Genomic DNA, 10,749 nt, shown 5'->3' on the forward strand with positions numbered 1-10,749 from the left:
ATTTACAGTATTTTTACTGGTTGCAAATGAATAAACGAAAGAAATGAAATAAGAAATAGGCTATTTATATTTACGGAATATTGGTTTGTTCTGGATCATTTTGGATCGATAAATTAGTTGCTTAGCCGCTAAGTAACTGCAAAATAATCCAAAAATAGATTACTTAACCGCTAAGTAATTATAAAAATGATACAATTCAATACCAAATTTGGATAATTATCAAAACCGGTCATAAAACACCATATACGAAAATAATATAAAAATATCCCGTCTCTCGAGAATACGGGTTTTGTTGATTTATCGAAATGGTTATTGTATCGAAAATCTTGTGCCGGGCCGCGCACGGGTCAAACCGTAATCCGGATCGAAAAAGTCAAAACACGGAAAATGTCCGGAATTACAGATTAGGTTAGAAAGGAGTTTTTGGAAGAGTTTCGGGTTGTAAAAACGCAAAAACATTTGAAATCGGCTTTATAAAACAGTTTTGTAATTACTCAAATAATAATTAATAATTCATAAATCATTATAAAATCATATAACAGTCCAAAAATTATCAGAAAAATATCATAATTGTCTATATTTAATTCTGCACATATAAAAGTTAGAATACTCAAGGAATATCACATATAAACATCCAAAACATCAATTCCAATTATTAGATAATTCACTAAAATTCACATAAAAACCACATAAATAATTCTAAATAATTATAATAATAATATTTGAAAATATGGAATATTACTATCTACCCCCCTTATAAGGATTCCGTCATCGGAATCAGGAGAAGAAAGCATTAAGGGTCTTCTAATCAACTTTGCAATCTTGCATATGCACTTTTCCTCAAAATTTTCCAATAACACTGCAATTCCTTATACCACACAGTTGTCTCGGGAGCATCACTCTACAACATTGTTCCATCCATATCCTTCGACCAATTCTCAATGCAATCACTTTTACTGATTGCGAGAAAGAAGATAGATAGAGAGAAAGAAAAAGAAAGAGAGAGAGATAAATAGAGAGAGAAGAAGAGAGAGAGAAAGATACTTATCGAGAGAAATAAAGAAACAGATCGACTTCGCTACACGCCATTGATATTCCAATCGCATTGCAATCCATTGTTGCTATTGGTAAATCCACCACATAACCCTGCTTTGACTTGACCAGGATAACTCAGGTTAACTTGATTGGCATACCTTCGAATAGTTGAAATGATGAAACATGGAATTCCAAAGAAAAAAGAATTTCATATCATAACAGAACCAAAATCTGAATTTGAGAAAGAGTATTGTTAAAATGAAAGAATAACTGAGAGATCAATATGATCAAACGAACTTGGTGCTGCATGTCCAATTTAAGACACTACTAAAGGTTGTTAACCTTCATGTATTCACAATACACACAAGTGATGGCCTCCCATCCAACTCCTATCACACAGACAGGTATACCTTGAGTCCCCTATAGTTAGGGTTGTTCATCTCAGTCAGAATAAAAGAATATCAAAGGAATTGTTATTCCCAAGGAACTAACAATGAGATTTACAGAAGGGGGGTTGAATGTAAATCTCAAAACTTTTTCAAGTTTTGAGTAGTTTCAATGGCTAAGTGTTTTGATGAACAGTTGTGTGTGAATTACTTTGAGCAGGTGCAGACAGATATGTATTCAAGACACAAATGTAAAGAACACAAAGGCTTTAAAAACTTTTCTGGTGGATTTGTTGTTCCACCAGAGATGTGTATTTCAGAAAATCTGTGACTCAAAAGAATTAATCACAGCTGCGTCCTAGTACAAACTAGATGATTTTCTCTCTATATTTTTCTAAACAGCTCTGGAAAATTCACAATCAAATTACTAGCTGCAACTTGGTTTATATGTCCCCAAGATTACAAGTGAAGACAAAAGCACAAATACAATTAAAAAGATTCTTCACATGTTTCTTCTTCATTTCTCTATCCAATACAATCTAGGATAAACTGTGAATCTTTGAATACTTCCTTGTTTGTACCAGAATGGAAATGCTGCATTTTCTTGAATCCTCCAAGAGGCTACCACATTCCAATTGTCTCTGTCAACCCATGTGCCTCTGTCAGCTTATGAATTGTCACTGTCAACTGCTATTGAACTTAGCATCCGTTGAAGCTTTCATCCGTTGATGGCTTTATCCGTTGATGCTTTATCAGTTGAAGCTTTATCCGTTGATGCATTAGCAGTTGAAGCTTTATCCATTGATGCATTAGCAGTTGAAGCTTTATCCGTTGATGCACTCATCCATTGATGGATGTTATCCGTTAAAAGCTTTAGAGACATCCGTTGAAGCTTTGTTTCTCATCCGTTGAAGGCCTTTAATTTATCCGTTGATACTACTTCACTTATACAAAATTACAAGGCATGAAATATTTACAATTAGCCCTCCTATTTGCATATCCACTAGTAGTCAACATGACTTATAAGTTCCCACAACATTTAAGAATTATAGCTTAAATACAGAAACTGAAATGTGCTACAATACTAAACTTATTTCTAAGTAAAGCTACTCCATCAACGGATAGCCAGAGTGGTCTTATCCGTTGAGGCTACAAACACTAGATTTTTACTTAAGTGTTTTGTTTAACTTATCATCAAACTAATACACATATCCCTAACAATCTCCCCCTATTTATGTCTACTAGAATTGTAGGCATAAATTTGGGTTTAACTTGATGATAACAAAACACTTAACAAATATATGAACTGAAATCAAGTAGAAATTCAAAAGTGCTGCAAAAGTGTATGTACTGAGATAGAATTGAAGAATTACATTATTTTCAAGGATGCTCCTTTAGGTTGAGCAAATTATTTTCTTTTCCTTTGATCCGTTGTTTTCTTCCCTAGCCTCCTGTCATTTTCCTCTACTTGGAGTTGGAGTTGTCTGTAGAATTCAGCTTCATCTTCTTCACTAATATCCAACTTAGATTGCATGTCCTTGAGAGTTTCATTACTGGCAATTTTAAGTTGGTCTTCAAGTCTGAAAAATCTTCTGACTCCTTTATTGTCTCTGAACTCCATCATCCAATGAGGTGATTTATGAACTGCAATTCCATGCTCAGGGATGAGTAATGTTCTAGGCAAGGCATTAGACTCCCACCAAGTTTTCCTTATACTGGAAATCTTGTTGAGAATCTCAGTTTTGGCAGTCCTGGTAAAGCCAGAATCCCTTTTGATAGCTGAGTAGACTCTAACCAAGGTAGAATAGCCTTCATTCAGAATTCTTTGAAGAGGCCAAGTCCTTTCCTCACTTCCTTTATATTTGAACACTAGCCTTTCTGGGAGCTGTTTGTATGCACTTATTCCCCTTACTTCGTCCAGCTCATCCAGATAGAGTTCAATATCTGTAAACTTCTTTATGTCACAAATGTGAACATAATCATCCTTTGAGGCTTGTGGCTTAGGCTTAGGTTTATATTTCTGAGTGAATTTACTTGAGGTTAGGGGAGGTGTAGATTTGGATTTTCTTTATAGTTTCTTTGGTGGTGGAGAGGTAGTTAGGAAGGTAGGCAAGTTGATGGTGTCCCAATCAATAGGTTCCTCTTTAGGGATGATTGGTTCACCATGAACATTTATACTAGGATCAGCAACAAAAGGTTCAGGAATGGAAGGTAGTGGTTTAGATTTTGATTGGGTTTCTTCAGTGTCATCTCCACTCTTCCTTTTTTGCATTGGCCTTCTTTCTGTTCCCTTTCTGCCATTCCTTTCTTTCCTCCATACTCTCACCAACCACATTCCCCATATCCACATTTCTGCTTTCAATCTTGTCTTCTTCACTCTTGTCTTCAATCTTCTTCCATTCTTCAGTCTGACTTGACTCTAGCTGTTTTTCAAGCTTTGCTTGTGCTCTTTTGTTAGCCTTCAGCTTTTTAGCTTCTTCCTTTAACCTCATGGTTTCTTCCCTCTTGGTTTTGAGAATTTGGGATGTCCTTGCATCACACAGATACTCTTTCCCTCTCTATAAATAATAGCCATATTCATTCTTTCCACTACATCATTAGTCTCTTTGTACTTCATCAGGTTTTGGAAGAGGAAAATCTACTTCTTTTGATTGACCAAAGTTTAGAGGGTTTTTTGTAGAATCCCTGTTGAATCTAGTGGATGGCTTGAGTACCATGGGTTTCAAATTCCTGAAGGAAGTTTCTCCAACCTTATTCCTCATTACTGGCTTGTGCTCCATAATGATTGGCTCAACATTTGTGCTATGTTTCACAGATAAGGATTTTGTAGTTGTAAAGCCAAACACATGTTGCATCCTTTCATCAATTTGTCTACTTTGCTCTTTCACCTTCATCTCAGCTGCTGCTAGCTGGATTAGATCAATTCCATCAAGCTTTCCTTTGATTTGAAGTGTTGGAGAGGTAGTGATGGCAGGAACTAGCACTTTGGATATTTGAATGTTTGTAGATGGCTCCCCTCCCCCTTCCACTTTATTCTCCCCCTTTTTGTTATCATCAAGGAAAGGAGTCAAGCTTTGTGCTTTAGCCAGTTGCATTAGAAGACTTGTTTGAGACTGTTGATTTTGAAGAATGGTGACCATAGAGTTTTTAATGACTTGAACTCTGTCCTCGAACTTGGCCAGCCTCTTTTCAGCATCTGATTCTCTTCTCAGTCTCAGTAACAAGTCCTGCATGGTACCATAGGGCATGACTGAATCCAGCTTCTCAGAGTTGTAGGACTTCAAGTCAGCTATATCCTTCTTGAGTTCATCCACACTTAGATTCTTTCTTAATTGTTGTAGCTTCAAGAGATGTAGAGAATTTAGGTGGGCTTGAAGAAGAGCCTTGGTACCAGCATTGGAGGTGTTGTGAATGGCTTTTTGGATAGACATGATTTGTCTGACTAAGGATACATTGAATTGTCCTGGTGTTGACTCCTTGGTCAATGCCTGATAAGTGGCATTTTATACCACTTAGAACGTCTTAAAATGGCTTAAATTGGTGTCTTGAAATCAAGTATTTTGTGTATTTGATGCGTTTTTCTAGTGTTTATGCATTTCAGGGTTTTAGTTGCATTTCGGGGGAGGAATCATCAAGAATAAGCCTTGGCATGTGTTCACCATTGCGAGAGGAAAGAAACGGGCAGATTACGGCGAAGAAACGGAGCGAAATCAGAATTTTTCCAGTAGAGGTCTGAGCGCCCGCTCAGCATTGCTGAGCGGCCGCGCAGCAGGCTGAGCGCCCGCTCAGCTATGCTGAGCGGCCGCGCAGGGTCGGGAAAAAAGACAAATTATTTTAGGACTTCTACTTCTGTTTGGTTTCCACTTCTATGTAATCTGAGTTTTATGGGACTATTATATAAGTAGATTTGAGACGTTTTCACAAGTGTGGATTGAAGAAGATTGTGTTTTTATGCAAGGAGCGAAGGAGATAAGGAAGAAGACCGATTTAGCACACCGCAACGAAGAGGAAGCATATATTCTTGTGATTCTTGTTTCGTTGTAACGTTGGATGCTAGTTTTCTTGCTTTGAACTTATTTACTCTTGTGACGTACTCTGTTTTAATATAATTAGTTTAGTTATTATTTTCTTGTGTTTGTTTATCATGATTTTATATGAACCCATGATGACGATAAGTGCTATTATGGGCTAATCGTGATCATGGGGTTGCAACGGATTTATTATGGAATTCTTTAGTTAATTGTTTAATACTTTAGTGTGTGATGATTGCATGATATCTAGTATTGGTTGTGTGTATTCGTCTTATGTGCGTCGCGAACATATAAGATAGGGTGTTAATCTCTTGTGAAGCGACGGTGGATCTTGAGATTTAGAACTTGCCATGCTAGCATAGGTTCATGTACGTTGTGCATGATTAGTGGGTAACTCTAACAGTTTTATTTGCCCTATGTAATCAAAAGGAATAACTTGTTCTTAAATCGTTGTGTTGTCAATTTCTGTAGACATATAGGAACTCAACATAATTGATGACTATTCAACTTCTATCTTAATTGTGGATGCTTGGTAGAATGGTATTAGTACAATGAAAGTTGGCTTTTATCAGTTTCGTGTTATTCGATTAATATCATCACTGTCACATGCTAAAGGTAATAACAATGGCTATAGAAGGAAGTAATAATGAAGTTGTGATCTCATGAGTGTTTTATTATTGATAAATTGAAGTGTTAGTTAAGTGATTAATTAAGTAGTTAATTATAGTTAATATTTAATCAACAATTTTAAGTGTTAGTATCTTAACATTGAGAAGTAATCATACATTGGTGAGTGAGTTAATTAGACAATAATTTAGTCTGAGTCTCTGAGGGAACGAACTAGAAAGTATTCTATATTACTTGTGAACGCGTATACTTGCGTGAATATTAGCGCGTGTTTTCGCCCTAACAAGTTTTTGGCGCCGCTGCCGGGGACTCGGCGTATTTGTTTAGTTTATGTACTTACCATCATTGGTCATTAGGACTCAGTGATTAGGACGTAGTAGTTACTTATTTTTTCCGGTTGTGTTTCAGGTACTTTAGCAAGCGTTTATGCAAACTCGTTCTCGTGCTCGCAAGAGGACTTTAGATACAGCTGAGGAGACAGACGAAGTTCTTGATATTCCGGAGAAGTTAGATTTTGAGGATTCGGATTCAGGAACTGAGCAGAAAGAACCAGTAAATATGGGAGATCGTATTGTTCAAGCTGATCCAGCTCTTATGGATTTTTCTCGGCCTAAAATTGATGACATCCAGTCAAGCATCCTTCATCCGGCTATTCAAGCTAACACCTTTGAAATCAAGCCGGGCACTATTCAGATGGTGCAGAATTCTGTTTCCTTTGGAGGAGCGGCAACTGAAGACCCCAACATGCACATACGGAATTTTGTTGAGATCTGCAGCACTTTTAAGTATAATGGCGTGACTGATGAGGCTATCAAGTTGAGGCTTTTCCCATTCTCACTGAGGGATAAGGCTAAAGACTGGTTACATTCTGAACCAGCTGGGTCCATCACTACGTGGCAAGATCTTGCGCAAAAGTTTCTGGTGAAGTTTTATCTGATGGCAAAGACTGCTGCTATGAGGAGTGCTCTTACTCAGTTTGCGCAGCAACCTACAAAATCTATGTGCGAGGCTTGGGAACGCTACAAGGAAATGTTGAGAAAATGTCCACATCATGGAATGCTGGATTGGATGGTGATCACTGGTTTCTATAATGGTTTGGGGGCTCAATCTCGGCCCATGCTCGATGCAGCAGCTGGAGGCGCCTTATGGGCTAAAAGCTATACTGAGGCGTATAATCTTATAGAGACGATGGCTGCAAATGAGCATCAAAACCCAATTCAGAGGATGACGTCAGGCAAGGTAGCAGGTATTCTGGAAGTTGATGCAGCCTCCGCTATTGCAGCCCAGCTCCAAGCACTATCAATGAAGGTTGATTCTCTGGCTACGTATGGAGTTAATCAAATAGCTATGGTTTGTGAGCTTTGTGCAGGTTCTCATGCTACGGATCAGTGTTCTCTTGTCAATGAATCTGTTCAGTATGTGAATAATTATCAGCGACAACAGCAGCCTGTGCCAGCAACCTATCATCCTAACAACAGAAATCATCCAAATTTCAGCTGGGGGAATAATCAGAATGCTATTCAGCCACCATATCAGCAATGAGTGAGTAAACAGTTTAACCCACCTGGATTCCAGCAACCGCAACAGTATGCTACAAGGCAATCATATCCTCAACAGGGAAGTGCAGCTGCACCTACTAGTGCTGATTTTGAGGAACTTAAGCTGTTGTGCAAGAGTCAGGCAGTTTCTATCAAGACCTTGGAAAATTAAATCGGTCAATTAGCCAATGCAGTGCTCAATCGTCAACCTGGCACTCTTCCCAATGACACGGAAGTACCAGGCAGGAAGGAAGCTAAAGAGCAAGTCAAGGCTATTACCTTAAGGTCTGGAAAAGTAGCTGATTCTGAAAAGGCAAAAGAAGTAGAAGCTGAAATTAGAGATGAAGAATCTAAGCAAAAGGAGAAAGCGGCGGAACCAAGGAAGACTACTGTTGAACACACTATGCCTGAGGCTAATACAGGGGAGAAACAGCTCTATCCTCCACCACCTTTTCCTAAGAGATTGCAGCAACAAAAGCTGGATAGACAGTTCGGGAAGTTTCTGGAGGTGTTCAAGAAACTTCATATCAATATACCTTTCACTGAGGCTCTTGAACAAATGCCTAGTTATGCGAAGTTTATGAAGACTATTCTTTCAAGGAAGGTGAAACTGGATGACCTTGAAACCGTTGCTCTCACGGAAGAATGCATCGCTGTTCTGCAGCAAAAGTTACCACCAAAACTGAAAGATCCAGGAAGCTTCACCATTCCTTGCACCATTGGCAATATGACTTTTGACAAGTGCCTTTGTGATTTGGGAGCAAGCATTAATCTGATGCCGTTGTCGATCTTTAAAAAGTTGGATCTGCCTGATCCAAAACCCACATACATGTCGCTACAATTGGCTGACCGTTCCATTACTTACCCAAGGGGCATAGTTGAGGATGTGCTCGTCAATGTGGATAAGCTCTTCTTTCCTGCAGATTTTGTTATTCTGGATTTTGAGGAAGATAAGAAGATTCCCATAATCTTGGGAAGGCCTTTCTTGGCTACTGGCCGTACCTTGATAGATGTTCAAAAAGGTGAACTTACTATGCGGGTCCAAGATCAGGATGTGACCTTCAACGTATTCAAGGCAATGAAATTCCCTACAGAAGATGAGGAGTGCTTAAAATTGGATGTGATTGATTCTGCGGTTACTTCGGAACTCGATCACATGCTAATGTCTGATGCATTGGAAAAGGCCTTAGTGGGGGATTTTGACAGCGATGATGAAGATAGCAACGAGCAATTACAATATCTGAACGCTTCTCCCTGGAAGCGAAAGCTGGACATACCATTTGAATCTCTTGGTACTTCTGACCTTAAGAATGCTGAAGGGAAGCTCAAACCATCAATAGAGGAAGCACCTACCTTGGAGCTCAAGCCATTACCTGAGCACTTGAGGTATGCTTTTTTAGGTGATTCATCTACGTTACCTGTTATTATTTCATCTGACCTTTCAGGTAGTGAGGAAGACAAGCTCTTAAGGATTTTGAGAGAATTCAAATCGGCTATAGGATGGACCATAGCAGACATCAAGGGGATAAGTCCTTCATATTGTATGCATAAAATTCTGCTAGAGGAAGGTAGTAAGCCAACTGTGGAACAACAGCGAAGACTGAATCCCATCATGAAGGAGGTGGTGAAGAAAGAAATTCTGAAATGGCTAGATGTAGACATCATTTATCCTATTTCTGACAGCTCGTGGGTAAGCCCCGTACAATGTGTACCTAAGAAGGGAGGTATCACTGTGGTCGCAAATGAAAAGAATGAGCTCATCCCTACTCGAACAGTTACAGGATGGAGAGTATGCATGGATTATAGAAAATTGAACAAATCCACAAGGAAGGATCACTTCCCTCTTCCATTTATTGATCAGATGCTTGACAGATTGGCGGGTCATGAGTATTTTTGTCTTCTGGATGGTTATTCCGGGTATAATCAGATTTGTATTGCACCAGAGGATCAGGAAAAGACTACCTTCACTTGTCCATTTGGCACGTTTGCTTTTCGCAGAGTTTCGTTTGGGTTATGTGGCGCCCCGGCCACCTTTCAGAGATGTATGATGGTTATATTCTCTGACATGATTGGAAATAACGTCGAAGTGTTCATGGATGACTTCTCCGTCTTTGGACACTCATATGATGAATGTTTGAATAATCTGCGCGCCGTACTCAAAAGATGCGTGGAAACTAATTTGGTGCTCAATTGGGACAAATGTCATTTTATGGTGCGTGAAGGCATTATCCTTGGGCATAAGGTCTCTAGCAAGGGTCTGGAGGTGGACAAGGCCAATGTGGGAGTCATTGAAAATCTTCCCCCACCTAATTCTGTGAAAGGAATCCGTAGTTTTCTTGGTCATGCGGGTTTTTATCGGCGATTCATCAAGGACTTTTCAAAGATATCTAAGCCGTTGTGCAATTTGCTTGAGAAAGATGTGCCTTTCAAATTTGATGATGAATGTTTGGCAGCATTCGAGACTCTCAAGAAGAGTTTGATCACTGCACCAGTTATTACAGCACCAGATTGGACAGAACCGTTTGAGATGATGTGTGATGCAAGTGATTATGCGGTAGGTGCAGTTCTGGGACAACGCAAGAAAAATCTCTTCCATGCGGTCTACTATGCGAGTAAGACTTTAAATGGTGCCCAATTGAACTACACCACTACTGAGAAGGAGCTTTTGGCTATAGTCTTTGGTTTTGAGAAATTTCGATCTTATCTGCTTGGTACGAAAGTAACAGTATTCACTGATCATGCAGCTATTCGTTATCTGGTTTCCAAGAAGGATTCGAAGCCGAGACTCATTCGTTGGGTGCTTTTACTTCAGGAATTTGAGTTAGAGATCAAAGATAGAAAAGGTACTGAGAATCAAGTAGCTGACCATCTCTCAAGGTTGGAGAATCCCGATTCTACTTCACAAGATAGGACGTTAATCAATGAATCTTTTCCGGATGAGCAGTTGTTTGCAATTCAGGAGGAAGAACCATGGTTTGCAGATATTGTAAACTATCTCGTCAGCAATATAATGCCTCCTAATTTGACATCCGCTCAAAAGAAGAAGTTTCTGCATGAGGTGAAGTGGTATATGTGGGATGAACCATATTTGTTTAGACAGGGAGTTGACCAGATCATCAGGAGATGTATCCC

General features: G+C 39.1%; 1 non-coding gene across 1 annotated transcript; it reads right to left on the bottom strand.

The window, feature by feature from the left end:
* Positions 1-7,030: 7,030 nt before the first annotated feature.
* LOC141680357 (small nucleolar RNA R71) lies at positions 7,031-7,137 on the bottom strand. The gene has a single exon (XR_012558316.1). It is a non-coding gene; the product is annotated as a small nucleolar RNA R71 (small nucleolar RNA).
* Positions 7,138-10,749: the final 3,612 nt, after the last annotated feature.

This window comes from Apium graveolens, chromosome 1 (genome assembly GCF_009905375.1).
Source record: "Apium graveolens cultivar Ventura chromosome 1, ASM990537v1, whole genome shotgun sequence".
Classification (NCBI taxonomy): Eukaryota; Viridiplantae; Streptophyta; class Magnoliopsida; order Apiales; family Apiaceae; genus Apium; species Apium graveolens.